The sequence below is a fragment of the Antechinus flavipes genome, chromosome 4 (assembly GCF_016432865.1).
Source record: "Antechinus flavipes isolate AdamAnt ecotype Samford, QLD, Australia chromosome 4, AdamAnt_v2, whole genome shotgun sequence".
In the NCBI taxonomy this organism is placed as follows: Eukaryota; Metazoa; Chordata; class Mammalia; order Dasyuromorphia; family Dasyuridae; genus Antechinus; species Antechinus flavipes.
In genome coordinates this window covers 49219731-49236760 of record NC_067401.1, presented here as the reverse complement: position 1 = coordinate 49236760, position 17030 = coordinate 49219731, and positions in this window count along the sequence as shown.

Here is a 17030-nt window from a genome sequence, read left to right as displayed (position 1 = left end):
TATCATGGCTATTTCTTGGAAATGACAGTAGAGAAAAAGAGGGATTTTCTCCCCTGCCTTGCTGGACCTCTGAGGGAAAGATGGCAGAGTACAGACGCACTTGACAGATAAAAAGAGAAAAATTTGGGGGAAATCACTCCTTGTTTAGTCTACAAGTCAGTGGAGACACACAAGAACCAAGCAAATGTCTCTGATCACTCATGTCCTTTAGCAAGGAGTCCGGACACAAGGACATCACCACATGTATTCCAAGTGACGGTTCCAATTCAGTAGATCAGGAGCTTTCTGTGATAACCTCCATTATACAGGGAATGAATAACACTTTCAGAAGGACAAAGCTTTAATTAAATTGAATCAGATAGTCAGCTTGCTGTCCTTCCTACCTCCTGATTTTGCACTGATCTCTCCATTGCAATTCTTGTAGGAAGCATTCAATTTCCCCCTAATTTCATATGCCAGCATTTCAGGACTAAGGAACAAGGAAAAGGGATCACACTATTTTGACCCAATCTGACCTTTGATTCAAGTTCATTTGGATCCTAATTCAGATTCTATTTCCTTTTCCCAGCATGGGATTACTACTATATACCAAGGATATTTAAGAACCAATTTTTAAAATTTGACAATATACTATACATTACATTGAACATTAAGATCATTAGGCCCCCAAAAATTATCATTATATTTTTATAGTTCCCCTAACCCCACCCTCACCCATCAGAATCAGAATCTAACATGGATATTGGCTGATGGATATGGATCTAACATGAATATGGTTCCTCAGTGTATGTTGAAGCCTTCCTGGTTGGGGAAGTTGAGTGGGGAGGAGAAGAGAAAAAGGTTTTGAACAGATAAAAGAACAAAATCTTTATGCTAATAAGCCAAGAGCACCACCTGGGAATATAGGTCAGCTGAAGAAGGTAAAGCTGATTCTGAAATAGAAGCAGGGGTCTAAAGCATGAAGTCTAACACAATTTAAGGGGTCTTGTGTCAGTTGGAATCCAGGATAAGGCTGCCCCAGTTTGATATTGAAATAAGCAACAAGGAAAGCAGCGTGACAAAGGAATCAAAAGCATTCCTATTTTTTTGTAGGTATGTTTATGTTTTTTATTATTTCTGGCCAAGTGGTCCAACCTCCTGCTTCCCCGAATTCTCTCCAGCAGGAGAGTTCACACTGCAGCTGATACCACCCTCATTGTTCAACAGGACAAAGGCTGATTTCCAGCTGTGGGAGGCGGCACAGATTCCTTCTCTATGGGGCATTTAGTGTATGGATGTCGGTTTCATTGTAAAAATCTCAGTTATTAACTAAATGAGATAGTATTTGTAAAGTGCTTAGCACAATGCCTGGCACATAGTGGGTGCCATATAAAAGCTTGTTCACTTCTCTTTCCCCACGTTCTCCCTTCCCTCATTAGAACTTTAAAATTTTTATCTTATTTTTAATTGATACCTTTTGTGTTTGTTGAACATTTATTTCCAAACATATTCCTCCCTCCTCCTCTATCTAGTAAGCCATCCCTTAGAAATTAAGAGAAAGAAAAAACTAAGACATCAACTCTGACAGTATACGTGTAAACAAGTGGGAGCCACCCCCACCATCCAGATTCTTGGGACTCTGGGACATTTCTGGTATTCTGGTTTAGCATTAAAGAGTTTAGAGCTTTGGAGTGTTGTATCTTGATCCATTCTCTCATTCCATGATGGTTGGGGGAGGGAGGAAATTTGGGGAGAACTATGTCAAAACTATAATATCATTATCTCAATTATAATAAGTTAACATTTCTATAGTACCTACTATGTGCTGGACATTTTGCTAAGCATTTTACAAATATCTTATTTTGTCTTCCACCTACTCTGAGATAGATGCTATTATTATCTTCATTTTATAGATGGGGAAACTCAATCCCCTGGGCCAGCAGCAGAATATATGGTTACATAGTGTCTCCCTCTTCTCTTATAACACTAATTTTCTTTTCTCTTCAAACTTCCCAATTTTGCCCAGTTATTCACAAAAGGTATTATTCATATAATCAATCATACAGCATCAATTATTTTAATGAATGAAGAGATTTGATGAATGAATTAATAATGTTGGTGTGAAAAACATTTGTAGTGATAATTACTAAAAATTATATTAATGTATGCCTAAAATTTTACCAACATTTTGCAAAGACATAGTGACAATCAATTATTATATTATTGAGCATGGTTAGTTTGCTTCTGTTTAGAGACCATGTAAGCTTCTTAGGTAAAGGAATTATTTTTGGTTGTCTCTGGATCCCAAGTTCCTAGCACAATTCCTTCCACAAAAAGGTCCTTAATACATGCTTGTTGAATTGAATTGAATTGAACTGATAATGTTTTCAAAATATTAAAGTTCTATAGTTGTAAGCTACAACCTGCTTACACCCACTTTGTATCTTTCCATTGCCCTGTGGGTCACTTGCAATTATAATTCTTCTGAAATACTGGTTTTCCATGATTAGCAAACATGTAGCTTCACCCAGAGATTATTAGTGATGAAATGATAGACAAGTTTAATTATAAAGAGTGCATTTCTTTTCAAAGATAAAATATCAGTATAATAATGATTATAAATACAGGAATACATTATTCAGCATCATTAGGGAATAGTCTCTTCCACATGAGTGAATTTCCCAGATTACTGAAGCTTACCTCTTTAGCTAAGTGGCACAGTGGATAGAATGTTGAACCTAGAGTCAGGAAGATTCATCTTCCCATGTTCAAATCCAGCCTCAGACATTCACTGGCTGTGTGCTCTGGATGAGTCTCTTAACCCTGTTTACCTCAGTTTCATTGTCTGTAAAATGAGCTGGGGAAGGAAATGGCAAACCATTTCAGTATCTTTGCCCATAAAATGCCCAACATGGTTCACAAAAAGTCAGACATGTTTGAAATGACTGAACAAGAATACCAACTATCACAGACCTAGAGAGGCAATGTGGTAGAGAAAAAAAAAGTGAACTAGACTTAGAATACAGAGACTTGGGTTAGAATTATAAACTCTGCCAAATTAACCAATTTTATTACCTTGATTATGACTTCATTTTTCACATCTCCCACGTTCTCATCAATAAAGTTGGAAGAATCCTACTTATAGTATCAACCTCCCAGAGTTATTGTGAGATTCAAATGATATCATGTATATAAAGTCTTTTGATCTATAAAGAATTGTATCTATGAAATTAGTTCTAATTATGTACATACTATATAGAAGTGACTATTAAATTAGCCCCCCAGAACATCATCATGATGATCAAGCTTCCCCAAGAAAGAATCTAGGCAAAAAAAAAAGTAGCCAATTAGCAAGGTTTTTCATCATCTTTCTCAGGAATAAGCATCACCAAAAAATTGGCCTTGCTACCTCTCTGAGGGGTACTATAGAAGCAGAATAAGGCCTATAGATCGAACAATTCACCAGAATTGTCTACCCATCAGGGATAGAAATATGTAGCTGAAAAGACCTCTATGGTAGAGAGAAGTGTGATTGGAAAAAGTAAAACAGCAGGCATTTTTAGGACCTTAGGAAGAAAAACATCAATGACAAGGAGGTCATTCATTTGTGTCAATGTCATTATCTTCCATATCACAATGAACCATAATTTTCTTAATGCAAATAGCATTCCCCACCCCCTACTGAAGCAACTCACAGCCTTTTTATACCTTAGTAGATGATTTCATCAGTTGTTGTAGCCAAAAAAATGATCATCCCCTTGGCAGTAAACCCTGTGCTAATGAGCTTGTCCATACTTAGCTAGCCTGGTCTTTGGAAAACAGATTTATTGTTTATCTATTTAGGCAATGTGGCACAACAGAAGAGAGCTGGAATTAGAGCCAAAGTACTGGATTGGAAACCCAATTTTGTTATTCACTACCTGTGTGACCTTGGAATAGATGCTTAACCCATGGACCTGAGTATTAAGTCCCATTTCTAAAATGAAGACATTGAATTAAAGTTACCTTGGAAATCTATCATTCTATGGTGTCTGGACCTATACTGAAAATCATTCCAATCCAATAGCCCTTGCTAATGCTTGAATTCTACTAGCACAATTTTTGAGAAGTCAGAATCACTTTTATATCACCAGTACTTAGTATATAGCACTTGAAAAATCTGAAAGTTTTGTGCAACTGTCACACAATATTAATTATGGGCATGATATAGTGCTCTAAGGCAGAGCATCTAAGGCATCTTCATCTGAAGTCCATAAATTTGATTTTTTTAATTGCAAGAATTGAATTTGAATATGATTGCTTGGAAATCCTATGAGGGTGTCTAGGTGGCACAGTGAATACAATGCCAGGCCTGGAGTCAGAAATACCTGAGTTCAAAGCCAGCTTCAGATACTTCCTAGCTAATGTGATCCTCACAAATCCCTTAATATAAGTTTGCCTCCTTTTCCTCACTTTTAAAATGAGTAAGTTGGGCTAGATGGGTTCCAATCTTTCTTCCAGCTCTCAAGCTATAATTTTGCCTCTTTTTGGAGTTCTATCTAGTGTTCATTCACAAAAAGCTATTGAACTACTTGGATGAATAATGCATATTGCTCAGATTATGACAAGCAGTTGGATGGGCAGCCCGCTGAGTTAGGAGAGAATACACTTGGATAGGTATTGCCAATTGACCATAAACTGGACTCAGAATTGAATGAGAGGAGGATATTGTAGCAGATGCCATTTGCAAAATGGTGTAACATTTTCAAGGATCCTAAAAAGTCCACTTCCATAAAAACCTGTCTTTTTAAAACTAGTGTATAATAGTTTTTAGTAGGAACAAACCTGATCAACTTTAAGGGTTCAGAGATGAAGCCTTTGTTTATGGATAAGATTGTTTCTCCCTTTGGAAGGTTGGAACATAGCAATTACATTGATTACATATTAAGGACATCTTAATGGGAATGGAAAGTAGCTTTGGCCTAAATACTTTTTTAGTCATATTTCCCTCATTGAGGATGAATAATTAAATTATAGGATTAGATTATATGTAGACCTATAAATTATAGGTCAGGTCTAATATAACTCTGAGCCAGCATCCTTTGAATTAGGCATATACAAATGGAAGAACAAAGGGAGACAGTGAATACATCACCAACAGAAATAGAACTCAAAGAAATGAAAGCAGACCAGGATCCTTAGGTGAGCAAAGCCTATGCTTGCCTCCCCATGGCTCTCCCAGGATCCTTAGGCGAGCAAAGCCTATGCTTGCCTCCCCATGGCTCTCCCAGGATCCTTAGGCGAGCAAAGCCTATGCTTGCCTCCCCATGGCTCTCCCAGGATCCTTAGGCGAGCAAAGCCTATGCTTGCCTCCCCATGGCTCTCCCGGTATTCACTGATAGCAGCCATGTGGCTAGGTGGTACAATTGATAGAGCACAGGGCTCATCTTCCTGAGTTCAAATCTGACCTCAGATACTTCCTAGCTATGTGATTCTGAGTAAATCAGTTAACCCTGTTTGCCTCAGTTTCTCATTTGTCAAATGAGATGGAGAAGGAAATGGCAAACCATTTAATATCTTTGTCTATAAAATCCCAAAAGGAATCATGAAGAGTCAGGGGGAAAAAACCTGAACAATAATAAAATGAATGGCAATCATAGAGAGGTGATGATAGAGCCTCCCCATCATGTAGACTTAGTAGTGGAGGGAACCACTTGCCCCAAGCAAGATCAGTGACCAGTCAGATGGGCCAAAGAGTTCACAGAAAGCAAAACCACATGGTCTTGAGAAAAGGGGGAAGAGTCCCCCTTAGAATCCTCAAACTAAGTTTCTCACATTGAAAAAGAATAAGCAATTAGTTCTGGAACTGGAAAAATTACAAGGAGCCAAGCCATGATACAAAGGGGATATCTCCTACTTTGGGATCTCTGAGTATCAAGAGAAAAAAAAAAAAAAAATATATATATATATATATATATATATATATAATGCCAGAGATGATAGTAATGAGAAGTCTTGGACATCAAGAACAAGTCCCAACATGAGCCTGAAGCTGGAAAAGGAAGTGAACTATGCTATAATGTAGGGAAAAAAAAACAAAAACAAAACCTGGACTTCCTCTAATTATGAAAAATAGAATCTATATGAGCCCATGGGAAAGGTGTGATCCCTCTAGCAACCTCAAATGCAAATTTTATTTAGGAAGGTATTTGAAACTTTGAGAGTCTAGAGGACTATATAAATCCCCAAGACATTTTGCTGCTAATTCCATTAAATCCAATGTTTTCAGGAGATAGGAGATCACAAGCTTGCTGCCTCATCTCCCACATGCTCCACATGGAAAGAAAATCTTCCGCTGTCTTCTGGCTTTTCGAGCTGTTACCCTTGATGGCACCTTCCTCCCTTTCCCTTCTTCTGTCATATGCATTAGGAAGTATCTGCAGCTTTCTGTTCTAAACACAAACCAGGACCAAGATTAAATTTAGCCCTTTCTCTTAAAGTTGTTGCTTAACGTCTGCATTTCCTGAAAAGCAAGCTTGGCTATTTTAAGTTTAAGACACTACGGAAGAGTGTTACGGGACATAAAATATGTGATGTGTGTTGATATGTTGCAATGACTATCAATTTCAAAAAACTCCTTCCTTTCCAAATAAATCCTACCAGAAAATCAGACTTGTGATTTCTTTTGTCCTCAGTAGTCTGATTAAACTTTTTGCTTAAGCCTTGGGCATATCTTTGAAAGCCCCATAAACATTTTGCACACCTATCCATATATTACTAAAGGCATTCTAAATTCAGCCTACAATAAAATTAACTGTAGTGTCAAGAGACTGTCACATTTTAAGAGAAATCATCAATATTTATTCAGACCACATTCAATGTCACTTTGAAATGAAACAATAGCAGCTGGATTATGATTCCTCCTATATCCTTTCTTTGGATTATGATTCCTCCTATATCCTTTCTTTTTCTGGGTGGTTTGGATGCATGTTTCTCTGTAAACTCTTCAGGAAGCCATTTCCCACATATGATAGAAAATTGAAAAGCAACAACCATTCTCCTCCTCTACCATAATCCCCAAGTACCTCAAATCTAATCCTTTTCCCACTCTTCCTGAGACCACACTGGTCCTGGCCTTCCTGTTCCTCCCTTCTTCAGATACTGATCCCTTTCTTTGATATTTCTCATGTTACTGTACATGTAAAGCAACTCATGTTCTCGTTGTGGCTATGGAGAAGAAAATGGTCTCAGGTTGACCCCTACTCTTCAAGCAAGAAGCATTTTTATCGAACATCTATGTTTGAGATGGGAAGAGAATAAACATTTCATAAGTGCCAGGTATTCTACAAATATTATTTCATTTGATCCCACAGTAAACATGGGAGGAAAGTGCTATTATTATCTCTTTTATAATTCAGGAAAGTGAGCAAACAGAGGCAAGATGTGTGAGGGTTATGCAGCTATTTGAAACTGAATTTGAATTCAAGTTCCAACCCCAGCTCTCTGCACACTAAAGTAGTCCCTTTCACCTGTACCAGGAATACCAAGACAAAAAAAATTAAACAATTTCAGCTCTTAGGGAGCTTACATTCTATCAGAATGTGTGTATTGGGGTATATATGTGTGTAGATAGAAATAGATATAAAATAGATATGTGGATATACACATATACATGTGTGTATAGACATGCATATAGACATAGACATGTGTACATATGCCTATATTTATGCATATATGTATACATATATAATTATAAAATAAATGCAAGATAGTAAAATACAGCATAAAATATGTAAGAAGGGAGAACACTAGCAGTTGGGGAGGGTGCGGGGGTGGGAGGAGGTAGACAAAATCTTCCTGTACAAGCTGATGATTGATGGAAGGAAATGAGTGATTCTATGATGGAGATGTGAAAGAAATGCCCTCTAGACATGGGGGACATACAGATAAAGGGTACTTATCAGCGCAGAGATTTTGGGCTAATTAAGTGACTACTTAACACTGCTATTTGTCTCAGTTTTTTCATCTGTAAAATGGAGATAATAATAGCACCTACCTCACAAGGTTGTTGTAAGGATCAAAGGAGATAACTATTATAAAACACTCAGCACAGTACCTGGCACATAAAAAATGCTAAATAAATGTTAATTATTACTATTATTATTATAGGGAGGAAGAAAAAGAAAGTCTGAACCATATAGTACAGGAAGAAATAATGTATAATGAGGCAGGACTGGAGTCAGCATGTAAAGGCAGAAGCTCTTGCATGGGTCCTCAAACTTTTTAAATTGGGGGCCAGTTCACTGTCCCTCAGATTGTTGGAGGGCTGGACTATAGTAAAAACAAAAACTTTGTTCTGTGCAAAATAAATAAAGAAACTTTTAAATAAAATTAAATAATTTTTTTTATTTTAAATAAATAATTAATTTAAATAAATTTTTGTTAATTATATATATTATATAATTATTAATAATTAATAAAGTAAATAAATTTAAATAAAGAAACTTCATAGCCCTGGGTGAGGGGGATAATCATCCTCAGCTGCTGCATCTGGCCTGCAGGCCGTAGTTTGAGGACCCCTGCATGGTTTATTTATGGTTTATCCTAGAGGTAATAGGGAGTTACTAGGGTGTATTGAACAGGAGAGTAATATGATCAGATCTGTATTCAAGGAAAATCACTTTAACAAATCTAGAAAAGATATATTAGAAAAGGTAAGGAGACCAATTAGAAGGCATGATGAGAGATAAACTAAGATGGTCATAGAGAGAAAGGGTTGGATGCCAGAAATTTTATGATGATGATTCTGAGAGAAGAATGCTCATGAATCTAAGTCACAAAAAATATTTAGATAGATATTGATATATATAGATCAATGAGAAAATGACATAGTCACAGCAGAGCAGGGGACCGGATATGTAGTGGGTGTTTTAAAATTGTTGAGTTGAATTGAACTGGATTGGATCAATTTGAAAATTCCTTGAGGTTTTGCAAGATGGTTTAGGAAGGGAAGTAAGAAAAGGTAATAATGCAATCAGGGTGGAAAGAGTTCTATTAAGATCTGCTATCTTAAAGACTGTGCCTTTGTGGCCAAGAAGGTTTACAAATTGAACTGGAAGACCAGGAAAGAAGAGCAGGCTTCAGGAAGAAATGTGGATACAAGAGCTTCTGTCAAAACTGGGTTATTTCCCCAACATTCAATTCCCTCCAGTGGTCCTCAAACTTTTGTTCTCAATATCTTTATCCTATTAAAAATGATTGAGGATCTATTCAAAGAGTTTTTGTTTATGTGGGTTATAGTTATAGATATTGATCACATTAAAAATAAAAACCAATTATGAATTTGTAGACTCTCTGAAAGGATTTCAGAGATTCCTCAGGATGCTCTGGACCAGACTTTGAGAACCACTCCATGAGAACGAGCTAAGTTGCTCTGAATACCCAAATCCTTCACAAATTTGACTTATGAACATCCCAGCGGCCATAAGTAGAACACATTTTGGAAACTGTGCTTAATTACTTGAATCCCTTTGCTTAGTCCACTTGTGGGTGAGGGAAACAGCCAGGACCCAAAAAGGGCTCCTCAACTGTTTTTCATAAAAATCCTGGATTCCAAGCCAGCTTGGAATTGACTTGATTCTTCTTTGTTTTTTGTTGTTGGTTCAAAGCCTTTGAGTAAGAACTGCATGTATGTCTATATGACTTATGTGACAAAAACTCAATAAGATAAAGCAGATGCAGGGAGAAGGAAGGAAGTTTCTGGGTGGGATACAGAGGACAAAGAACTATTCTGAATGCATAAATTCACACTAACCACATCTCTAAGACTGGTAATCCTTAAAGGTTTTCCTTTTTTTTTTTTTTTCCTTAATGAATAGTATTATTCTTTGCCATAAGGAATCTCAGGGCAACTCAGAAGAGTTGAGACTTGCACATGTGCATGCAATTGCAGATATTACTTTCATTTGGTTCATGACCAACTGAAACTTGGGGTTCACTAACATGCTCTTGAACCCCTTTAATAACCATTTTCTTAGACTAACAAGATGCCATCCAGACTGGGTGATAGAGTGTTCTCATACTTGGAAAATTAGTGTGGCGCTTCCCCAAGAGCTTCATCTGGTGCTGGGTGGAGCACACAACCATCTCGGTCAGTGATGGACTGCTCTGATTCTGGGTCTAATAGCTACTTTCTTAGGTTAGGGGTAGCAGTGCCACCTAGTGGTTAAACATAATTGTGTGTGTATGTTGGACCAACACATGAAGTTTAGGGAGACTGGTTGGACGTTGGCCACAGAATAATGAATTTTTCTAGCATAGTAGTTCTCAAAGAACATCTTCTAAGTCAGTGAGAGATTGCAAAAAAAACATATGGGAACACACACAAACACACAAGAGGAATATGATGAAATCATGACCTTTAAAGTATAATTTACTCTATTAAAGTCCTTTCCTGATGTCCAGTTACGACAAGGATGTGACCCTGATTTCTTAGAAACGTGGCCAACAAAGGCCATAGCTATAGTCCTGTGAGTGAGTGTGTCTTTCACCCAAGGAGAAGTCAAATTAAACACTAAGAGATTCATCATCAAAGATGATTTCTTTCTGTTGGATTTTTTTTTTTTTTGGTTATAGCAAATTATAAGATCATCTTTTAAAACAAGGAATTATTTGATCTATCATAATTGATGGAGGCATTTTCCATGCCAATAAAATCATGGATTCTTGAAATACTGACGTATTTTAGTCTATTTACCTATGTTCTATGAGATTCTAGTTCTATGAGAGCAAAGACTATGTTTTGATTATCTTTATACCTTTAGGAGAGATGCACAGTCTTTCAGAAAAAAAATTAAGTCGGTAGTAATCAAACTTTTTTTATTTCAGTAAATTTTAAACTCTTAAAAATGATTAAAGACACAGTTTCGCTTTAGTGGGTTTTATCTATTAATATTTATTATATTAGAAACTAAAATTGATTTTAATGTTAAATAATTATAAACTAAAATTCAATGAAATATTTATTTTTAAAATGTTATTATAAAATACATATTAAACCAATTACAAGTTAACACAAATGACATTTTTTAGGAAAAATAACTGTATTTCCCAAAGCAAAATAAAAAAAATAGTGAGCAAGGTGGCATATTTTTTACAACTAGATTTCCATAACTGCTTCTGCATTCAGTCTTTTGTGATATGTTATTTTGGTTTGAAGTGTATAAAGAAAATTTGGCCAATGTAATTGGAAAAGGGAAGAGTATTTAATAGGCAAATAATGTTTAATATTATTATAAAAACTGTTTTAACATTATGAACCCTAAAAAAAATCTTTATGACACTATAGATCTAAGAACCAAATGTTATTATCATGTATGGTTCATATCTAAAACCTAATTCAAAATTCAGTGATTGTTCAAAGGGTATCGATTTTTTGATATCTCGCTGGACCTTCAATATTTTTCTGCTTTATATCCTATTGCCCCTTATTCCATTTTAAATCATTTGGGTTGAACTGCAGTCAATCCTCCTTTGACTAGTCAGAGACAGCCACAGGTAGCCAGCAAAGCCTTTTTATCATGATTGATTCTTTCTCAAATGGAGGTAGTGTGCTTGTTCAGCCCAATTCTTTCGTTAACATCTCACCAATTGGTGTATAGGTCTTCTCAAGGTTTAAACTGAGATGTGTAGGTTGAAATTGCTAAAACTGATAATTTAGGCCTTTGTTCTCTGTATTTTGATGACTAAAGTAATATCTAAAAAAGGAGATGAAGAGGCTGTTACACAGGACAAAATGAGGGGGTTGAGAGTAGGAACATCAGCTCTGGGGAAGGAGACATGTTCCTTTCACTTCCCTTTTCTGAATCTACTCATTTTTCAGCAAAAAGAGTTTTCAATGCTATTTCCTTCTAGCTCAAGGGCAAAAGAACCAGGTATTTAGCTAGAAAGGAAATGGAATTTTATTGCCAATACATACCGCCTAAAATCCAGACCCATTGAGAATAATAAAAAATTGTCTTATCCATCTCCACCTAGAGGTCAAGGGCAGGAAGTGTTGTTGCTGTTGTGTAAACATTTAAATATTTATTTGGGAGAACAGGTTGTTATTTTCATAATAGATTTCCTGTTTTCCTTAAGAACCTCAATCTTTATTAAAAGCAATAACTTGCTGTCTTCCTAAATGATTTCACCTTGTAGGCAACTTCCCTTTTATAGCATAATCAGTATCAAAGGCAATATGGTAGCTCTCATCATTATCAGAAATAGAATTCAAAAATGGAATTTTGTATTTCCAGAATATCAATTCTATTCATGCTACAGTATGTGAAATCTTAAAGATAAAGAATTTTCAAGTTGGAATCTATTATGAATGGTGTAGTGGAAAAGGTGTTTGGTTTGAAGGCAAAGGATATCTTCAAATGTTAATACTATTACTTGGCTTGTACTTTTATGTTTCTGGGACTCTGATTTCTCATTTGTATGTAGCATTAGATGATTTCTAATAATGCATCTACAAAGCTCATTAAGAGCTATAAATGTAGGACTATAAAAAATTTTATATGACTAGAAAAAATAACAAAATTCATCAAAAACTCCAGAATGTCAAGGGAATTAATGAAAAAAAATTGTTGAAGCTAGTCTAGCTGTAACAGATGTCAAACTGCATTAGAAAGCAGTTATCATCAAAGCTATCTGATACTGGCTAAAAAATCGAGTTAGAAGATCACTTGAATAGATTAAAATAGACACAACAGTAAATGACGATAATAATTTAGTGTTCAATAAACCCAAAGACTTCAACTTTTGAGACAAGATCTCATTATTTAACAAAAACTCCTGAGAAAACTGAAAAACAGTAAGACAGACACTAAGTATAGACCAACATCTTATAACATCTACTAAGATAAGGTCAAAATTGGTACATAATTTAGATATAAAAGGAGACCATGACCAAATTAAGAGAGCAAGGAACAGTTCACATGTCAGATCTATGGAGAAGGGAAGAATTTATGACCAAACATGTGACAGAGAACATTATAAGATATAAAAGGGATAACTTTTGAGTATAACAAGTTTTGCACAAAAAAAACCAATAGCAGTATCTATCTTCTAGAGGTATTTTGAGGAGAAATCAAAATATTTATAAAACACTTTACAAATCTCAAAGTGCTATTTAAATGCCAGCTATTATGATTATTTATGTGATGATTTAAGATTTGCAAGTGCTTTCCTCACAACAACCCAGGTAGATAATCTACCCCCCAGAAGGGGGTAGAGCTTACCATGATGAGGGCAGTAATCCAAACCTGTGATTTAATTGATGCAAGAGACTCTCATTGAAGACATTTCCTTCACTTGCTAGAGTTCAGCAACTTACCTATAATGTATAATCTTGAGAAGTTACCTAGAATTCCAAAAGGATGATTATGATTATAGAGTTAATATACCAGAGACAAGATGGATTGCTCTTTAAGCTCTAAATCTTCTATTTAGCTTGTTGTTTGTCCTTCATTCTGGAGGACCATGATATCAGGGATATGATGCCATTACATGTAAGTGAATTGGATTTAAGTAAGGGAGGGCTGTGCAAAATCACCTGCCTTCTATTTAGCACATTTTACACACACACACACACATACACACACATACACAATCAGATGTTTATTTCTCATGCCAAAAAATCATACAGATATAAGAATCAGAAACAATTTCAGTTATTGCGTATTTAAGATGAGATTCACATCTAAGTCACCAAACCCCAAGCCCAGAGTGTTTTTTTCCATTCCATTCGACTGCCTTTCCAGTTATGATATCACATACTACAGGTCTGACCGCCATCTTACTTCTTGAGTCTTCACCTTATTCCAGTGGGATATTTTTTCTACTGCAACCAAAAAATTAAAATCATAGTTAGAAGAGTTTTTCTTCACCTCCAAAAGTGAAGAAAAACCTGCAAAAAGGAAGGTTTAATAAAGCATACTTTTAGAATTGGTTTTCCAGGACCAGTAATAAGCTGAAGTATTCTTTGCCAAGACTCTTCTTAGGACTGGTATGACACATTTTTAAGAGAATTGAACTCTTAACTGTGAGAATTGTGAGAAGCACACTGGCCTATGTAATAATAATAATAATAATAGTACCTAGAATTTATATAGTGCCATATGGGCAGGTAAGTGGTATGATAGATAGAACATCAGGCCTGGAAAGCATTTTCCTGCATTCAAATCTAGTCTCAGACAATTATTAGCTATGTGACCATGGGCAAGTTACTTAATCCTGTTTGTCTCAGTTTCCTCATCTATAAAAGGAGTTGGAGAAGGAAATGGCAAACCAATCCAGTGTCTTTGCCAAGAAAAAGTTGGCAAAGCACTTTCCATATGCTATCTCATTCGATCTTCACAAAAACACTGAATTATTGTCCCTATTTTACAGATGAGGAAAATGAAGATAGGAGAGTAGTAGTTCACCCAAGGTTACACAGCTAGTTAAGTGTTCATGAAGGAAGATCTTCTGGCTCCAGGGCCCATACTTTATTCATTTTCTCATCAAACTTTAGAGTGAACCTTCTATTATGGATCGGAAGGGACAAGAACACTAGTTTTGGCATCTTGAGACTCAGTTGAAGTCTCATCTTCACCATTTATAACCTAGGTCATGCTCACTCCATGAGATACTTATTAGCTATTTAACTATGAGCAACTCAATTAGCCTCATTATAGCCTCTGTTTTCTTTCCTGTAAAAGGAAACTAATAATACTTGTATCAGTTTGTAAACTTAAAGCATAATTATGAAATGCTGGACAAGTCATTTTAAAAATCCAAGCCTGAGTTTCCTAAGAAGTTGGATTTAATGATCCATAACCTAAGGTCCCTTTCATCACTAAATCCTATGAATATCATATTGACTGTAGCTAATCTAACTGCCTTGGGAAGTGATTGATTCCCTTTCCCCCTTGGGGTGATCTTGAAGCAAAAGCTAACTGGCCATTTGTTGGGTCTGTAACAGAGGGGTTTCTGGTTGGACTGCATGATCTCTGAGGTCCTTTTTTTGATCCTCTAGTTCTGATTTTGGCCATAAACTATTGGAAAAATAGTATTTGCTCCACAGTTAACTTTCCTAACATGCTTTTCTTTAGCCTCCAAAACAAGAACTATTCTTGGTTTTAAATCTAATCTCGTCTCAGAACCTTTTTATGAGAGTTTGGGGTGTTTTTGTTGATGGTGGTGGTGGTTTTGTTTGCAGTGGGAGGAAGAATAACTTTAATCTGTTGTATTCTGAAACACAACTGTTTTGTCTAAGTCTGCAAGTGAGATGGGTCTCTTTGGTTCTATAAATAGACTCTTCCCATCAGCATCTGCCGAGACAGAGATGCTTTTGCTTCCCTTGGCCCCCAGAAGGTGGTACGGCATTACTTTGTCCCAGGATCTTTGATGCAATCAAATGCATTTTAATGATCGGGATGAGCAAGTGTTGACTAGAAGAAGAAAAAAAAATACCTTTTCTAATAAAAGAATATTTGATCTTTTAATATTTCATCCCTGATGTATTTCATGAGGCAAATAAGCTGTAGTGTTATAATTAAAACCTGTATCTCTAAATGCACATTAGTACCATTAAGGTGCAGGCGGTCAGTTCCACAACATTAATTCCAATCAATCCCCGAATGCGTGCTTACTTCCTGGCTCTCCCAGCATGGCACTGATCGACCTCCAAATGTGCACACACTGATTGCCTGTCAGACTCTCGGTATCTGTCCGTTCAAAGGCCCAGAACTCAGTGGATGAATGAAAACCGTCAAATGACTGGATGTTTATGTCTCTCACCAGGAAGGCTGAATAAAGAATCAGTAATGCAGGAAAAGCAGAAAAAGCGAAGCAATATAAGTCTCTCACTCCTGGTGAAATAGAGCTCTCCCCTGATTCCATTACCTGGTGAATGAGACCAGGCAAATGCGGGGTTGGAAGGGTAATTGCAACATGCAACGGGTGTAAGGCTGCTAATTAGAAAAATGTCCCGGACTGACTGGTTGTTTTTGTCTCCCATTTGTTTGTTTGTTTATAAGCCATCGGTTGCTTCCTTAAAGGGCTGCTAATTTTTGCTCTGTTTTCCCAGATAGAGAATGAATGTGACTGCTAGATGACCATCATCCAGGACTCCTGGCTAATTCTCCTGAAGGATAATACATCTGAAATAAAGGTTAAGCTGGACACCTGACAGATCCTCACCATTCCCCTGCTATCTTAAGTGAAAGGTAAATTGGTAACAACTCTTCCTAATACAACCCCTTTGTTTCCCAGAGACAGTGGAGAAAAAAATCCACTAGATTGCCCCTTCAAGTGGAGATTTAGGTTAAAAAAACAGCTTCACAAATTAAGACATGGCTTTGTGGAAAAGTCCCAAGGGTTTTAGTGGATTGGATGCTTAATAGGAGTCAACATTAAAGCATATAGCAGCAGCCATTTCTCCAGACAGAGTGATTCTGGAACTTATGTTTTTATGCTATTAAAATTATTAAGGATCTATCCAAAGAGGTTTTGTTTATGTGGGTTGTGTTTATAGATATTTACCATATTAGAAATAAAAACTAATTTTGAATTTGTAGATTTTTTGAAAGGTTTTCAGAGAACCCCGCCCCCCCCCGGATTTTGGGGACCACACTTTGAGAACTGCTGCTTCAAAGGAGAGAAACTGAAAGTGCTATCCACTCCCCGATAGAGAGAAGGGACAGATTCATAGTGTAAAATAGGATTTATATTTTTGGATATACTTAAAGAGTTGGATTTGTTTTGTTTAATTATGTTTATTATATACATATGTGTTTTTTAATTGGGAGAAGGATTTAGGAGAAAAAGAAGGTGAGAAACAGATGTGCTGGAGCTAAAACAAATTGCTCACAAAAGGCAATTATTAAATTTTCAATGTGAATATTTACACTTTAGAAACGAGGGCTTAAATTATTGTTTTGTTGATTATCTAGGATAAAAAAAACTATTAACATAAAATTAAACTTTAAAATGTGTCATGCATACATTTCCTCCTAAGTTATTGCTAAATATTTGATACCATCCTG